The sequence below is a fragment of the Pteronotus mesoamericanus genome, unplaced genomic scaffold, assembly GCF_021234165.1.
Source record: "Pteronotus mesoamericanus isolate MK-2021 breed Mesoamerican mustached bat unplaced genomic scaffold, CSHL_Meso_final scaffold_118, whole genome shotgun sequence".
NCBI classification, from domain to species: Eukaryota; Metazoa; Chordata; class Mammalia; order Chiroptera; family Mormoopidae; genus Pteronotus; species Pteronotus mesoamericanus.
Genome location: NW_026555301.1, coordinates 3,546,846 through 3,565,145, shown reverse-complemented (window position 1 = coordinate 3,565,145; position 18,300 = coordinate 3,546,846). Strand labels below are relative to the sequence as shown.

At 41.3% G+C, this 18,300-nt stretch overlaps 1 protein-coding gene and 1 pseudogene across 4 annotated transcripts in view; one reads left to right on the top strand and one right to left on the bottom strand.

Annotated features, from left to right (window-relative positions):
* EEFSEC (eukaryotic elongation factor, selenocysteine-tRNA specific) overlaps positions 1-18,300 on the top strand; it is a 328,850-nt gene that overhangs the window by 39,565 nt on the left and 270,985 nt on the right. The window lies entirely within an intron of this gene.
* LOC129081807 (40S ribosomal protein S4, X isoform-like) lies at positions 15,407-16,159 on the bottom strand (annotated as a pseudogene).

Genomic DNA, 18,300 nt, shown 5'->3' with positions numbered 1-18,300 from the left:
CAGCCATGAATCCCACCAGCTACTACTTTAATGTTTTCCTTCAAGTTTTTTTTAATGGTGATAAAATGTACACAATGTACAATTTACTTTTAAGCCATTTTTAATATATTTTATTGATTATGCTATTACAGTTGTCCCAATTTTTCCCCCTTTGTCTCCCTCCATAGAGTACCCCCCCATTTCCTCCAGCAATCCCCTCTTAGTTTATGTCCAAGGGTCATGCATATAAGTTGTTTGGCAACTCCATTTCATGTACTGTTCTTAACGTATCCCTGTCTTTTCTGTACGTACCAATTTGTACTTAATCCCTGCACCTTTCCCCCATTCTCCCCCTTCCCCCACCCAGCTGACAACCTGCCAAATGATCTTCATGTCCATGATTCTGTTTCTGTTCTGCGTGTTTGCTTAGTTTGTTTTTTAGAATCAGTGGTTGTTGTGAATTTATTGCCATTTAAATGTTAATAGTTCTGATCTTTTTTTGCTTAAAATTAATCCATTAGTTTCTGTCACTTGTGAGGAAAAAAATTCTTCATCAGTATCTTAGTGAATGAGCCTATGCAGTGAAGGATGGATGTCTTTTTTTTTTTTGTACAAATAGGCATTTTGTACCTGCCAGGAGCAGGGCATTCTGAATGCTTAGGCACTGAAAATACCCTGGCAGGTAAAGGATGGCCCTGCCTGGTAGGATTCATTGTGTTAGAGTGTAGGGGATAGCAAATGTGCAAGGACCAAGAGAGTGCTGTAGGGATTCTGAGGCTCCAGGAAAATCAGGGAAGGCTTCCAGAGGAGGTGAAGTTGCTGAGTGGAGTCTCCCTGGTGTCACATGAGAGACTGTGAGTTTCAGGAGGAGAAGGGCACTGTGTGTACAGGGGCTCAGGAGCCTGAAGGATTCTGGATGTGGGGGATGGAGGATTGACCACCTCAGAGATTTGTGTGGTTTTAAGCAGGGAAATAAAGATCTGTGGTTTACAAAGCTCACCCTGGTGCAGGGAGAGTAAAGGGGTTGAGGCCAGGAGACCATTTGGGAGGCAGGACTGCAGACTAGGTGATAAAGTGGGGATGGAAAGGGAGGAGGAAACCCAAGTTAGGAAGTAGACTGTCCAAACTGGGGAATTTGCTCCCTGTTGGGGAGAGTGCAGTTTAAAGAAGGGGAAGGAAGGAGAGAATGTGGTCAGAATAGAATGGGTCTGGGTGTGGGACAGGGGTAAGAACTCTGCTGCAATGAGGCCTGGCAGTCGGGCAGGGCTGCGGCAGCCTGTGGGGCGGGGGGTAGGTGGGAGACAGCAGCTTCAGGGCCCCTCTTTTGTGGGGTAGATGAAGGGCTCCATTCGACTTTGTTTTATGCCAATCAGGTGCAGCTTTGGGATTCCTGGCTAGTTGCCATGTTGCCCCCAGCAAAGGTTTGGCGGCCTCGATATTGTTGACCCTTTTTGCTGGATGGTGAACATATCTGCCTTGCAGACCTGGCCCTGGAATCAGGTATTTGGAATGCATAGCTAATGTGTTCCACTCGGACTTTGGTATTATTATTATTCCACAGTATCACATCTAATTGACTATTTCCAAACGTTCCTCTACATTTTGACTATACAAGCAAGGTAGGTTGCCAGCAGCCCCTCTTCGCTCAGGCTGTGAAGTGTGTTGGCAACCTGCCTGCCAAAGCACCTGGTTCCTCTAAGCCCTAGTTTATTCTCCAGCTTCACCCGCCTGTCCTTCTGGCCCTCTTCACTTTGGAGTTGGAATGTGGACTATGGTGTACAAAAGACAGTTTTAGGTCTATGACTTCCATTCCCTGTCTATGTGTCTGTCTGTCTGTGTGGAGCTAGATGGGTGGGATTTCTGAGGTGCCCAGTGCCTGGCATAGGGGTAGTCCTGAGGAGCAGTGTTCGCAAATTGGGTCACTCCCACAATAGTGAGATCAACAATGGCATTAGGGGCTACTCAGATCAGGTGACATTGAATCATCTGGTGACAGAGTCCTTGCCTCCTCAGTCTTTAAAAGAGAGAGGACCATAGTCTCTCTGAACACGACTAGTTTTTCTCCCTGACCAGGAAGTGGCTCACAGAAGGCAAAAGCACAGCAACATTATTCAATATTTATCATTTTTTTATGATTACCTTCTAATTTTGGCATGTCATTATTTTCCATTTCTGGCAGCCATATAAGGTTTCCTTTAGAGGGGTATTTTTTTTAAAATTGTGGTAAAATATACATAACAAAATTTATCATTTTAACCATTTTTAAATTTATAATTCATTACATTAAGTATATCCACAGTGTTGTGGAACCATGCCATTATCTATTTCCAAAATTTTCTGTTACCTCAAACTAAAAATTCACGCCCATTAAACAGTAACTTCCCATTTTTTCTTCTCCAGCTCCTGGCAACCACCATTCTACCTTCTGTCTCCATGAATTTGTGTCTTTAAGGGGCTTCATATAGGTGGAATCGTATAGTAGTTCTTTTCTGTCTGGCTTATTTCAGTAAGCATTGTTTTCAAGGTTTTATCTATAAGGTTACAGCATGTAGCACGTAGAATTTCATTTCTTTTAAGGCTGAATAATATTCTATTGTATGGATATACCACATTTTGTTTTTCCATTCATTAATTGATGGACATGAGTTGTTTCTACCTTTTGTCTATTTTGAATAATGCTGCTATGAATGTTGGCATACAAGTATCTGTTCAATTCATTTGGGTATATATATAAGAGTAGAATTGTTGATTAAAGTGATAAATTTTCCTTTGAGGGAAAAAATGTAGATTTTTTTTAAAAAGGCAAAATTAATTACTTAGAGAAAAATATTAAGTAACAGTGTGGATGTCATTGTGATATAGTGGAAAAGTTGGAGCTGGCTAGAAATGACGGCTGGTGTAATAGTGCAGTGCTTAACCAGCCTGGGAGGAATTCTCTCTGCTCCAGCTATCATCTCTGTAGCTTTGGGCTATTACTTTACCTCCAGGCCTTAGCCTGTCTATCTCTAAAATGGGGATGATACTTCATTTCCCCCCATGTTGCTGTGTGGTTCTTATGTGGTCATGTGTGAGAAGTCTGGAGGTTCCCACTGCTGGTGCCTCTTATTGTATTCCTCTCCACATGGTGCTCAGACACCATGGTGCTGCTGCAGGAACTGGACCTGCTCTCCTTCTGCAAGCTCCTTAAAGGGTGTGCATGGGGTATTCTGACCTGTTTCCCTAAATACATTCTTCCCGTTGCTGCCTACTGCTCTGACCCCTAGCCCAAATGGTCAGAGGTCTCCCTGCACTTTCCAAATGTATTTTTTAACTTTATTTTTATTGTTTACCCTATTAGAGTTGTCCCCATTTTTTACTGTTTGCCAGTCTCCACCCTGCCCTCACCTCCACTTCCCTCAGCCCATCACACTATTTTCTTTATTTTTTAAAAGATTTTTAAAATTTATTTTTAGAGGAGGAAGAGAGGGAGAGAGGGAGAGAAACATCAATGCGTGGTTGCCTCTCACATGCCCCTCTACTGGGGACCCAGCCCACAACCCAGGCATCTGCCCTGACTGGGAATCGAACCAGTGAATCTTTGGTTCTCAGACTCAATCCACTGAGCCACACCAACCAGGGCTATTTTCTGTGTCTATGGGTTATGCGTATATATTATCTGGCTAACATATACCTTCACCTTCACCCTCTTTCATCCAGTACCCCTTCTCCCCTCCCCTCTTCCCTCTCCCCTCCCCTCCCCTCTCCCCTCTCCCCTCTCCCCTTTCCCCTCTCCCCTCTCCCCTCTCCCCTCCCCCCTCCCCTCTCCCCTCTGACAGCAGTCAGTCTGTTCCATGTACTTATGCTGCTGTTTCTATTTTGTCTGTTATTTTATTTTGTTCATTAGATTCCACATATAAGTGAGGTCATACAATATTTGTCTTTCACTGACTGGCTTATTTCACTTAGCATCCAGGTCCATGTTGTCACAAAAGATAAGCATTCCTTCTTTTCTACTGCTGCATAGTGTTCCATTGTGTAAATAAAATACTACACCCTTTTTATCCACTCATCTACAGGTGGGCACTTGAGCTGTTTCCAGAATGCTGCTATGAAGACAGGGCTCCATATATTCTTTTGAATACATGTTCCAGGATTCCTAGGATATATACCCAGCAGAGGAATTGCTCGGTCAAAAAGCAGTTCCATTTTTAGTTTTTTGAGGAAATTCCATACTGTTTTCAACAGTAGCTGCACTGCTCTGCATTCCCATCAGCAGTGTACTAGGGTTCCCATTTCTCCACATTTTTGCCAGTACTTGTTGTTTGTTGACTTATGGATGGTAGCAATTCTGGCAGGTGTAAGGGAAAAGACCTATAACTTGGAAAACTATAGGACACCGAAGAAAGAAATTGAGAAAGATGCAAATAAGTAGGGAATCAAGATGGCGGAAGAGTGAGTGGAAGTCACGCTGACCTCCTCCCAGGACCAACTTGGAATTATAACTAAATTGTGGAGAAATCATCTGGAACAAACAACTGAACAGTAATGAGAAAGGAGCCTTGTAACCATGGAGATAGAAGATCCGCTTTAGCGCAATCTAACTCGTAAGGAGTATGGTAGAAACCTGAGAAGCCGGGCAGGGGGCCCATGGGTGGCAGCACCAGAAGGATATTGAAATGGTCAGTTGGATCACCCTGAGGAGAGTGAGATCTAAACCAAAAGTGGGGATCTCTAGCCCACAGCACCAGAGCCCAGAAACTGCACAGAAAACAGCCAACTGCAAAGAGCGGCGGGGTTGCTCTCTGTCAGAGACACGTGGATGGAGAAGCAAAGAACTGTTTAAAGGGCCAACACAAAATTTTTATTTGCAGCCACTTACCCTGCTGTCTGGCAAAGTCATGGGCAGAGTGGGCTAGAGATGCCTGAGGAGAGACTGGGGAAGGAGGCTTTGGGGAGAGAACTGAGTAGCCAGCGGGATCTCGATGCTGACTCATTCCCCATGGGGTGGCAGCAGTCTTGCTCAGGCAGAGACCACTCCCCCTGAGTGGCACCAGCATCAAAGGACCCGATAGCCCCACCCCCAAGTGGAATTCCACCCCTCCCTGTGCTGTCTAAGCTGCCTGCTGAGTGCAGAGTGGCAGCCACCGACAGTAGATCCCTGGCTAAAGGGGGCACAGACAGGTCTGGCAACACTTGAGGAGAGACTGGGGATGGAGGCTTTGGGGAGAGAATGAAGAGTGTAGCCAGCAGGATCCCAGTGCTGACTCCTCCCCCATACAGCAGCAGTGAGAGAGGACCCAATAACCTGTCCCCAAGAGGGACTCTGCCCTGCCCTGAGCTGTCTAAGGTGGCCTGCTAAGTACAGAGTGAATAGATTAACAGTTGAAGGAGATAGCCACAGACAGTACATTACCAGAAGTCTCAAGCAGACTGCCTAAGGTGAGACAGGGTCATCATCTGACATCATCAGAGGCAGTTCCAGAAAGTAAAAACAACGGTCTCCTACCACAGAAGTTCACACCACAAAGTCAGGAAATCAAGACAGATCAACTTAAGAAGCAGAAGCAAAAAAGAAGAGTCTCACAAATAATGGGAAGACAAAGAAATCCCCCCCGCCCAGTCAAAGGGAAAGGAGGAATCCCCACAAAGAGAACTAAATGAAATAGAGGCAAGTAAACGATCAGATACTGAGTTCCAAACAACGGTTCTAAGAAAGCTCAGTGAGTTCAGTCAGCTCAGAGAGAATTACCAAAAACTACAGGGAAACTACGAGGAACTTACTGCAAACTATATTCACATGAAAAAAGGACTTAGAAACAATCAATAAGAGACAAGAGGAAATGAAGAATACAATTTCTGAATTGAAGAACATAGTAGAAGGAATCAAAATCAGACTGGATGAAGTTGAGGACTGAATCAGCGAGCTAGAGGACAAGGTAGAAAAATCTCCCAGAAAGAGCAAGAAAATCAAAAAAGACTCAAAAAGAAAGAAGAGGCATTCAGGGAAATGCAGGACAACCTGAAATGTAATAGTGTCTGTATAATAGGGATACCAGAAGGAAAAGAGGATTAAGAAGGGATAGAGAACCTATTTGAAAAAGTATTGATGGAAAACTTACGTAATTTGTGGAGAGAAAAAGGCACACAAGCCCGGAAAGCACAGAGGGTCCCATTCAATAGGAACCCAATGAGGCCTACTCCAAGATACATTATCCTGAAAATGGCAAAACTCTAAGACAAACAGAGAATCCTAAAGCAAGCAGGGGAGAAATAGCTAGTAACATAAAAAGGAGCCCCAATATGGCTAGCATCTGACTTCTCATCAGAAACACTGCAAGCCAGAAGAGAATGGCAAGAAATATTCCAAGTCATGAAAAGCAAAGGCCTGCAACCATGACTGCTCTACCCAGCAATGCTGTTAATTAAAATGGAAGGCAAAATAAGGAATTTCCCAGACAAAAGAAGGCTAAAAGACTACACCTCCACCAAACCAGCACTGCAAAATATGCTAAAGGGACTGCTTTAAGATGAAGAAAAGTTTCTATGAATACCCAGTTCCTTTCAGAGTTGCCAGTACTTGATATTACCAATATTTTTAATACTCCTTAATCTGATTGTGACAATGATGTTATTTTAATTGTTCCTTTACTATTTATTGAAACTAAACCTGTTTTATTATATTTCTTGCCTATTTCTATTATTTTTTTTTAAAAAACTTTAAATTACTTTTTGGTACTCTTATCCATTTATTGATTAAAGGTTTGTAGAACTTTTTCCCCTCCAGAAAAACCCGATTAACCATGTTTTAGATGTGTTGCAAATACTTTTCTATTCTATCACTTGACCTTTAACTTTTTTATATGTATATTACTATATGATATATGTTTCATATAGTCATATTGTTAATATTTACTTTATAGCTTCTGGGTTTGAATATTTTACTTCAAGTTATGAAAAGTATTAGTTCTATTTTCTTCTAAAACTCCTTAGATTCTACATATTGATTTTTAACTCACCTGAATATTTCTTGTATAATGTGTGAAATAGGGCTCTGTATTTGTTTTATTTCAAGTACTGTTGGTCCATGCACCTTATTTGTGGAATAAGCCTTATTTTCCCCATTGATTTGAAATATCAACTTAATCATGTATTGTTAGATATATATGTTTGTCTCTAGAATGCTCATTATATCTCATTGATCTACTTGATTTTTTCTGTGCTGGTGTCATGTTGGTTTAATTGCGAGACTTTATAATGGTTTTAAATTTTTAAAATATTTTATAATTAACTTTGACATTTAAAAAAATAAATAGAATCAATCTGCATTTAAGAAAGAGAGAGAGATGGAACTCCTACCTTTTGTGACAACATGGATGGAACTGGAGAATATTAACCTAAGTGAAATAAGCCAGTTGATGAAAGACAAATAGCATATGAACTCACCCCAAAGTGGACTCTATTAAACAAATAAAATAATGAACAAAATAAACCACAGGCATGGAAACATGGAGCAGACTGAAAGTGACCAGAGGGGATGGGGAAAGAGGACAATGGTAGAAAGAAGAGGAAAGGATTAGACAAAGAACATGTATGAATGACCCATGGACATGGATAACAGAGTGGGAATTGACTGTGGGAATGGGGTGTGAGGGTGGGATGGGTGGAGGGGATAAAGGGTAAAAATTGAGACAACTGTAATAGAATAAACATGATTTATATATTTAAATAAATAAAAGTTGAAAAAGAAAAAGATACAAATAAGTGGAAGCATGTACCCTGTTCATAGGTTGGAAAAATAAACATCATTATAATGTCCATACTATGCAAATCAACCTATAGATTCAATGCAGTTTCTATTAAAATACAAATGGCATATTTCACAGATGTAGAACAAATATTTGAAAAATTGATACAGAACCAAAAATGACCTAGAATAGCATCAGCAATCTAGAGAAAGAAGAACAAGGTAAGAGCGATCCCGATACCTGATGTCAAACTATATTACAACCCACTGGAATCAAAACAACATGTTATTGGCATAAGAATAGGCATATAGATCACTGGAACAGAATAGAGAGCCAGGAAATAAACACATGCCTTTATGGTCAATTTAATAGTTGACAAAGGAAGCAAGAGGATACAAGGGAGTAAAGACAGTCTCTGCAATAAAAGTGTTCGGTGTTGGGAAAATTGGACAGGTGTACACAAAAAAATTGAAACTAGACCACTAACTTGCACCAAACACAAGAATAAACTCTAACTGGAGAAAAGACTTACATATAAGTCATAAATCCATAAAATCCTAGGAGAAAACATAGGCAAAAAATCTCAAAGATATCTCGCATAGCAATAATTTTGTTGATATGTCCCTTAGGACAAGGGAAACAAAGGAAATAATAACAGATTAAAAACTTCTGCACAGCTAAAGAAACCATCAACAAAATGAAGAGGGAATCCACTGTATGGGGGTACATATTTGCCAATGATACATCTGATAAGGGCTTAATTTCCAAAATATGTAAAGAACTTATGGAACTCAACACCAGGAAGACAAACAATCCAGTTAAGAAATGGGAAAAGGACCTGAATGGATACTTCTCCAAAGAGGACATACAGATGGCCAATAGACCTGAAAAAATGTTCAAAGTCACTAATCAGAGAGATGCAAATAATTAAAACCACAATAGGATATCACCTAATATCTACAAATGTATTTTTATAGTGCTTACCCTTGTGCCAATTTTGTAGCTTGTTTTTTCTTGTCCCACCTTCTTAATGCATTTGTCTTTTGTCTCCTTTCATTTAATTACTTAACACTTTCCATAATATTTATTGAGCACCTGTGATGTTGGAAAAGAATGTGAAACAAGAGCTTCAACACAAGGAATATTAGATAGTACCTGTATTCTGTCTTGTTTCATGTGTTCTCTTAGGTTGGATTTTCTTCTTCACTCAAACCGTGGGAGGCATCAAAGTCCCCCCTCCCCGCAAAGAGCAGCTATGCTACTCAGTATTCACTGCCCAGGCTCACTTAGATAAATGTACTATTTCCCTTCCCCTCTGCCCTCCCATTCCAGAGGACAAACCCATCTGCTGACACTAGATCTCTTCTTCCTTTGGAGAAATGGCTTTGAAATGTTCAGAGGTGGAAGCAGGGGCACCTAAAATGCAGAAGTCATTCTTCTCCCCTGTGCTAGTACTCTTAGTCTACTTGGATAGGAAAGAAGTGAATTGTTAAATCATCAACAGGTGGTAGTAATGTATAATGAGCCCGAACAGACATTTTCTCCCTTATAGAGGCTGTGTCTCAGAACTATTCAAGCTCCTGAGCCAGGGGGTGCTTGCTTATTTTAATTGAGGGACTGCATGGAATTGTAGAAAATAATATGGGTCTCAGAGTCTAGGTGTGAATTTCAGCACCACCACTTACCAGGTGCATGATCTTACATGGGAAGGGTGCCGCTTGCCTCTGAGGGCTGCAGTGAGGGTTACACAGGGTGGTGCACATGAAGTGCCCAATGGGGTGGCCGTACTCAAGAGGGTCAGGAGTCCTTTGCTGATGGTGAATTTCTGTGCCTTCCTCCCCAACATCTCACTCTGTTTTCTTTCTTTGTCATTGAAGTTCTGTTAGATCATGGCGGGGATTAATGGATTCTATAATACTAGTGCCCCCACCTCCAACCCCCACCTAAGGTCCTGTTGCATTGTCAGGTAGTCGCTCTCCACTTCAGCCTCTGAAAGAGACACAGGAAGAGGCCAGTGACACAGGCACCTTTGCTAGCAGGGCCCATCCAGCAGATTTGGTGCGGGGCCGGGGGGGGGGGGGGGCGGGTGGTTCTCAGAGCTATGGCAGACCTAATCTGCTGGTACTGCAGGAGAGGCCTATTCTCTCTTCCTTCTAGCCTGGGTTTTAGTAAGGGGCCATTGCTCTCCATTTCTCCATTAATTCAATTATTTAATTTTTTGCATTTGGATGATCATTCACTTGATACATTTGTAGACTTGGTCATAATAATGATTTAAAGAAACTATTTAAAAAAGTGAAATAACTTTTTTGCTTTGTCCCAGCCACTGTACCTATGTGTTGTACACACATCCCCTTATACAACCCTCACAACAATATAACCTGTTATTCAGTCACAGCAAGGGGAAGTCACTTGCCTAACTAAAGTCACACACAAATTAACAGGCCAAGATTTGAACATAGTTTGTTTGACTCCAAAGCCATTTCTCTAAAGGAAGAAGAGATCTGGTGTCAGCAGATGGGTTTATCCTCTGGAATGGGAAGGCGGAGGGGAAGAGAAATAGTGCATTTATTTAAGTAAGCCTGGGCCATAAATACTGAGTAGTGTAGTCGCTGTTTGGTATTGGGGGATGGGAGTAGGCTTTGATGCCTTCCAGGGCTTGTGTGAGGAGGAAAAAGCCAACCAAAAAAAAATATGTGAAACCAGGCCACCACAGGCTGCGCTGTCTAGTATTCCTGGTGTTGGAGCTCATGTTTTACATCCCACTTTTTCTTTCTTCCTTCTTGAAACATGAAATCTTTCCAGTTCATAAAACACACAAAACAGGATGCGTGCATGGTGTATTTAATGGACACAGCAAGACCAGGGATTGGTCTGAGCCCCTCTGGGACCTCCTGCTACCTGGTTTAGCACCTGTCCTAGCTGTGGCTGTTCTCTCCCCAGAGAGAACAGAGAAGACCTCTCAAGGAGGCATCTATAATTCAGGTGCCTTGAGGCAGCAAGGTCCAGTAGCAGCTGTGTAAGAATGCCATGCATATTTTAACAACAAGTTAATAGAAAACTTTGGCTTGGCCCAGCGTTTCTGGGGACTGATTGGGGAAGCTCTATCTAGGGAACTTAAGTAAATCCTACTTTGTGATTTCATAATTTATCTTCTAGGAAATAACTTGAAATGAGTCACAGCTTTATGTACAAAGATGTTCCTTACAGCATTACTTATAGTAGCACTAAATTGGAAACCACACCAGTGAAGCAAATTAAAGTAATTTGTGCTGCCCTTTCAATAAAATATTTATGAAGAAAATTTAAAAACATAATCACATTAAATGTAATATTAAGTGAAAAAGCAGGAAAGATACCAGAAATACAGAAATCAAATGTTAATTAGTGGCTAACTTTAGGGGATGAGAATGTAGATCACTTTTAGTTTCCTTTTTTAAAAAAGGTATTTTTCCTAAGATTTTTTCTTTCCTAATATTATTTTTCAAAGTTGCTATAATGAACATTATTAGTTTAATAGTCTTCCCTTCCCCAGTTACATAAAAACCAAAACAATGGCTCTGGCTAGGAAGTTTGCATTCCTCTTGCAAAGAGCTGCATAGCTGAGGTGAAAGGATATGGTGAGTTGATGCAGCTTGTTCATCCAACCCCTTTTCTGAGCACTGGGGGCTGGTTCCCAGGAGCAGCATTATAATTAATATCACATATAATCTTTGATGAAAGTCTATTGGTAGTTTAGGATACTTCTTTTAATCTAAACTCATTTTAAAGTGTAGGGGCCAAGCTATTCTCTGGCTTTTGAAGTAGAGGAAAAATGAAAGAAATCTGCCTTCCTTCTATTTGTTTAACTATTAAAGGATTTACAGTATTTTTTCCCTTCTTTTAGATAACTGAAGCACAGGTGTCTCTCCATTGCTGTTCAGTGCTGGAAGCCGGCTCCTACTGAGCGCTATTAACTCCATGGTAACTGAGAGGGCATATTTTAAAGAAATAATTAAATAGCTCTCTGGAAGTTGTTATTCTTTTGCCTCCTAATAGAAAACCAAGCCTGTGTCTTGTTGCTGAGCACAGTATTTGGTGACCAACAGAAAAAAGTCACACTTAGAACCACTGCCATCTACACGGTCTGTTTTACCTGTTAGGGTGTGTGGGGCCTAACAGACACAGGTGTATCCTGGCTGTGTGACCCTCTTCTGAGCCTCAGTCTCCTTATTTTCATGTGCATAAGAGTCCCTCCCTGTCCCATGTCACTTTTCAAAGATGACTGAACCTTCTCTGTGTTCCTAGATGGCTGGCTGGGGTTTGGGTATGGGTTTAGGTGGTAAAGCCAAGAGAATGACCATGAACTCTTGCTGTGAAGTCTGGAACTGTCATGTATAAATTAGTGGCTAGAGAGCCCTTTTAGAAATGGGAAAGCTCTGGCTCTTCTCCCTGGCAAAATGTACGTAACTATTTCAGGAGGTAGTTGGATGCTCAGCCTTCAGGGAGCAGTTGTGGCCTAGCTAGACTTGGTGATCGGATACCCTTGTTGACTTTCCTGAGAGTCAGGAATGTGGGCCTAATATTCACGTGCGTGAGCCTGTTCTTTAGCCAGGAGGAAGGCCTGAGAAAGTTGGTCTGTGCCTCTCTGCTTCTTTCTATGAGGGTCTATATCCAAAGAGAATAATAAAAAGGATACCAAATTCTTTTATAATAAATGTCTTCTAACATGTATAACCCAAGTGACTTGTAAAAGATAAGGTCTGAGCAGAATGAAATTTATGATTCACAGAACAATAGACATAAACATAAGGTTTTCCTCGGCTCAGGTCTTAGCATGTATGTTTTCTGATTCTACTACATATGTAGAATTTTTATATAAAACAAAAATGAGTTGTTGTGCATATAGATGGGATGTGTGCTATGAAACAAAAACACAGTGGCCCTTTATATAGTTTTTAAATACAAAGTCATATGTTTTTCTGATTGTAAAACTAATACAGACCTATTTTGGAAAATTTGGATAATAGACAAAACTATAAGGAAGAATGATCATCTGGTTTACATGGTTGGAATTATACATTTCATGTAATTTTTTCCATTGCTTTAAAAAAAGTTTTTTAAAGATTTTATTTATTTATTTTTTTGGAGAGGAGGGGAAAGGAGGGAGAAAGAGAGAGAAACATCAATGTGTGGTTGCCTCTCACCCACTCCCTGCTGGGGACCTGGCCCACAATCCAGGTATGTGCCCTGACTGGAAATTGAACCCAGCGACCCTTTGGTTCACAGGCTGGCACTCAATCCACTGAGCCACACCAACCAGGGCTGGCTTTTAAAAATTTAACATTATCTTCTAAGCATTTTCCCCATACCATTAATTACTGTCTCCAAACATCAGTTTTTTATGCCTGCAGGAGTTCCGTTGTATGAATATACAACTCCTTTAAACATGTGGTATTGTGGAAAGTATATAAGCTTTGACTTAGAGAAAACCTGTGTTCAAAACCAGTGCTGTCATTTCCTGGCTCCGAGTGACCTCTGGAGCCTAGGTTTCTCATCTATAAAATGGGGACAGAGTAAGTCCCATGTTCAGTTACTGTGCAGACTCAGTGAGAATGGGCACTCAGCAGTGATAGCTGCTGTTACTGTTGGTGGTGGCAGTGGCTGTGTTACCTTGTGGGCTCAGTCAGTGTGTGCATTAAGAAGCATCAGCACTGCTCTGGCCTCATTTTTTAAACAGTTCTTTTTTCTGTTGCTGTGATTTCTTCTTTTGCATTTCCCTCTTTGTTCTGTATATTTATTTAAGCTGCTTACATCCTTTTTGCAGTAAGCAGATAGAAATAAACACTTAACTCTTCCCCTATAGTGTTGGATGTTTAGGTTGTTTCCAATTTTTTATTATTGTAAACAATGCTGCACAGAATATCTTTGTGCATAAAGGTCTGTCCTGAATTGGATTATTTCCTGGAGGTAGAATCCTAGACATGAAATTACAGGGCCAAAGAGCATACATGTTTTTACCCTTCTGATCCAAAATGCCAACTTTCTTCTTAGAAGGTTGTACCAGTCTATATTCCCAAGAGCAGCTGTGTGAGAGAAGTCTGTGTAATCTATATCTTTCTTTTCTAGACGCCCTCTCCTTCTTCACTTGTGGCTCAGGGTAGCAGTAATCTCATGCTCACCTGGCTGCTGTGCTCTGTGCCATCATCAGTAAATGGAGCTCCAGGTTGAGGTCCGCTCCAGTCTTACCAGCCTCCCCCGCCCAGTGCACTTTTGGTAAATCTTATTTTTGATGGGAAGGCAGTCCTGTCGCCAGCCAGTCCTGCCTGCATAGACTGCCCCCTCTGTTAAACAATGAGCACATTCAGACCCAACTCGTGTTTTCAGTTATTAAAAAACGGAGCCGTCTGTCTCTGCCTGTGACTTTAATCTTTAAGCCTTTATTCCTTCTACCCCTTCCCCCTTCCTCTAACCCTTTGTTTGTGCAGCTCCAATCTCCAGGATATGTGGGTCCAAGAGTTTCTGAATGTATTGTGCCTTCCCCTGGCAGCTACAGATGGTCGTAGCCCCAAGCAATGTTATTTCAGGGTAGGCAGGAAGGGGGAGGACTGCAGATGAGAGAGAAGGAGAAAACAAGAGAGAGACCAGTTTTCTTTGCCTCCAGCAGTCATTTGGACTTGCAAAAAGTATTTTTATATAGCTCTGGAGTGAGTGCTGCAATTCCATTCTCTCCCCATTTTCAAATTTGGTAGAGACCAGTTCTGTCTAGGAGTTGCTTGGTCTCTCAGCATTTCCTCCTAAGAAATAGTTTTGTGGTTGAATTCTGTATATGTATATTAAATAAAAGCAAAAATCCCAAGAAAGGACCTTTAGTAATAATCCCAAATTACCTAAAACATGACCAGAAAGTACAGAATATAAAAATATCTTCAAGTTCAGAAAGGGAACTCTTCTGGCAACCGCTTGGGCCTGTAGTGTCTTCTTGCTTAGGGTGGGCCAGAAAGTCGGATGTGAAAACCTGAGGTAGGGTCACAAGCTCACTTTTGGAGAGCTTTGGATGTCATCTCTTTTGGGAACCCTGGAACATAAGACAACACAGGGGAGGCTGGGCTGTGGGCACTCTTGCATAAGGAAGGCTCTTTCCTACAAATGCAGCACTTTTCTTTCTCAAAAAGCTACTTGCACTGTCTTCTGATGTGTCCCACCAAAGGTGGGGGTGAGCTAGCTTAGACCTGGGGCCTGGAGGTACAGATCTGAAGGTGAGGCCCAGAGGAAGGGACATTTTTTTGAAGACTTTTTTTTGTATGCATTTTTACATGGGAACCCTCCTGGTTTGTTTTCAGACGCTTTTCTGAGTACAAAGTTTCCATAACATTCCAGCATTTCACAAATGCTGTCAGAGAAAGTGCAAACCTCCCCACCCCTTTCAGATATTAATGAATCTGGCCTTCCTCATACAGATTTATATTTATACTCATATGAACGTATTAGTATCATTTTAAGATTTATTTTTAAATTTCACACCGGGGCTACGCTACACCTGCTCTTTTGTGCTTTGTTTTCCCGTGCTTAACAGTGTCTTAGAGATTTTCCACATGCGTTCAGAGAGCTCAGATATATTCTATTTTAGTGGCTGTAGGATACTCCCCACCCCCTTTATTTCATGCTGTATTTTCTTCAATTAAGAAAAAAGACTTTTTCAGTCATGTCACCTAGAGCTCATTTCACCCACTGCTCTGTTTGGCTATTAGTCTCATCTCTCTCTTCAGCAATGGTGAGGCAGATATCCTTTCCACAGGGTAGAGAAATCTTTGGTTTGTTGCCTTTGTCAATAACAAAATGTTGGAGAGCTGAGTGGCAAAGCTGTTGCCATTGGCATCTTTCACATGTACTATGTCAAAAGGACCAGAGTGTCTCTCTGTTATTACGCCAGTTCTTCCCATACATAGGTTACCAGTGTCAAACTTGATGAAACCAGTAAATTAGCCAGTCTCCAAATTAACCTGAATGATGTCCTTCACCTTGATGAAGGGATCAAGGCTGTGGATGGTGCAAGCATCGTGGGTTTCCAGATGAGGTATTCTTTTTGGGCCCACAAAGATCTTCCTCACTTCGTGCAGCTTGTACTTGGCCTCCTCAGGTGTAATACGATGAACAGCAAAGCAACCCTTGGTGTTAGAGATCAGATGGAAATTCTCACTGGTCTTGTCAATACTGATGATCACATCCATAAAAGCACAGGGTAGGTTATATCAGATCGGACCTTGCCATCAATCTTAGTTAACCACTGCACGCAGATCATCTTTGCCTGATCATCTGTTAGAGTATACTTAAGTCGTTTCCTTAAACTGATGAGAGGGAGACATCTTTTAGGGACAAGTAGGTGGCTGAGGAGCAAACACTTTGGTCAGTGTGTACAGCATCCAGTGCTTTGGAGCTGCTGCACACTCCAGATGCTGCTTGGGACCACAAGCCATGGCTGCACTAGACACAGAAAGCATGTAGGATGCTCCTTTATGTGCACGAATCATTTAGCCAGTCTTTTAATGGTGGCTGTTAAGGGTGTCTGATGTCTTTTGCTAGGTGAGCATACCTTTTTGCATCCTTGTGGAAGTGTTTCTGTGGGTTTCTGTCTTAGAAGTGGAAATTGCTGGGGCTCACAGAACGCTGACCACACAAAAGAAAGGTTATTCTATTAAAATTTTAATAGATGTTGCCAGATCTGTCCCAACTGTTCCCCAAATTGTACTCGTTATGTTTGTTGTATAAAAATAATATGTTAAGTGCATTACCACCAGGGAAAATAAAGGCTTTGTCTAAAAATCTCAGGACAACTTTTTTTTCCTGCAACGTTTTCTGTAAAATTTTTGTCTTTAGATGACATTTATTTCTATGTACCCTGATATACAGGGCACCCAGGTTCACAAACTTGAAAAGCCCAGCCTCCGAGTTTGGTCACCTTTCATTTATTCATCATTTATTTATTGTGTGTCTGTTGTGTGTCAGACCTCCAATTCTGTGGTGATAAATGCAAAAATAGGTTCTATCTCTAAGTGCTAACATGGATCCCTTTTTGTGGCCATGTTTTCATAGCTGTGCCTTGAACAGAGCTTGGGAGAATTAAATGTGGTGGCATGCATTTGTACAAATGGAAAAGGATGCAGGTTTCTTGCAAAAACAAAAAGAAAAACAAAAACCAACCATGAGTTTATTGGGGAACAACCTTTGTTTTATGTGGTCATGGTTCTTTGTGCCCCATTAGGATGTCCGTGCTCACTGTGCAGTGGAGGGACCCCGATGAGAGAAGCTCAGATTCTCAAAACCCTGGGATGGGACAATATGCTGTTGATTATTTTGTTGAATTCTCTAGCTATTGACAATCCAACCTTGAAATTTTCGTCTTGCCCATATGCCACCTTTATTATTTTTTAAAAAGATTTTATTTATTTATTTTTAGAGAGAGGGGAAAGGAAGGATGAAGAGAGGGAGAGAAACATTAATGTGTGTTTGCCTCTCATACACCCCCTACTGGGGATCTGGCCTGCAACCCAGGCATGTGCCCTGACTGGGAATTGAAGCAGCAACCCCTTGGTTCACAGGCCAGCACTCAACCCATTGAGCCACACTGGCCAGGAACACCTTTATTATTATTAATTTTTTTTACTTTAAATTGACTCGTATCTTTTATTTAAACTTCTACTAAGTAATATTATCCCTGAAGTATGGGTTTAAAGTGCTAATTACATTTTCCTTTAGTGCATATTAAATACGTAACTATTACATTAAAAACTTAAGGTCTGTGGTCCACTTTGAATTAATTTTTGTATATGTTTTTTTCCATATCGCTCTCCAGTTGTTCCTGTTCATCATTTGTTGAAAGTTTTTCTATGTTGGGTTGTTTTGTTGCCTTTATTGAAAATCATAATCATTTAAGTGTCTGTTTATTTCTGGACTCTGTTTTATTTATTGATATGTTTGTCTATCCTTAAACCAATATCAAACTCTCTTTATTAAGTAGCTTTGTAAAGTAAGTTTTGAAGTCAAGTCATGAAAGTTCTCCAATTTTGTTATTGTTGTTTGTTCTTTTTTTATACTCACCTGAGGACATGTTTATTGATTTTAGAGAGAGGGGGAGAGAGAGAGAAACATTGATGGGAGAGAGAAAAATTGATTGATCGTTTCTCATATGCACCCGACCAGGGACCGAACCTTCAACTCAGGCATGCGCACTCAATGGGAATCAAATCTGCGACTCTTCAATTTACTGTATGATACTCCAACCAACTTAGTGCCTCCGGCAAGGGCCTTGCTGAACTCTTGTTTAGTCCTGCTGGTTGTTTTGTAGACCAGGGTCCCCAACCCCTGGGCCAGAGACTGGTATTGGTCCATGGCCTGTTAGGAACTTGGACGTACAGAAGGAGGTGAGTTGTGGGTGAGCCAAGCAAAACTTCATCTGTATTTACAGTGGCTCCCCATCACTCACATTTCCACCTGAGCTCTGTCTCCTGTCAGATCAGTAGCGGCATTAGATTCTCGTATTAGCATGAACCCTACTGTGGACTGTGCATGTGAGGGATCTAGGTTGTGCGCTCCTTATGAGAATCTAACGCCTGGTGAT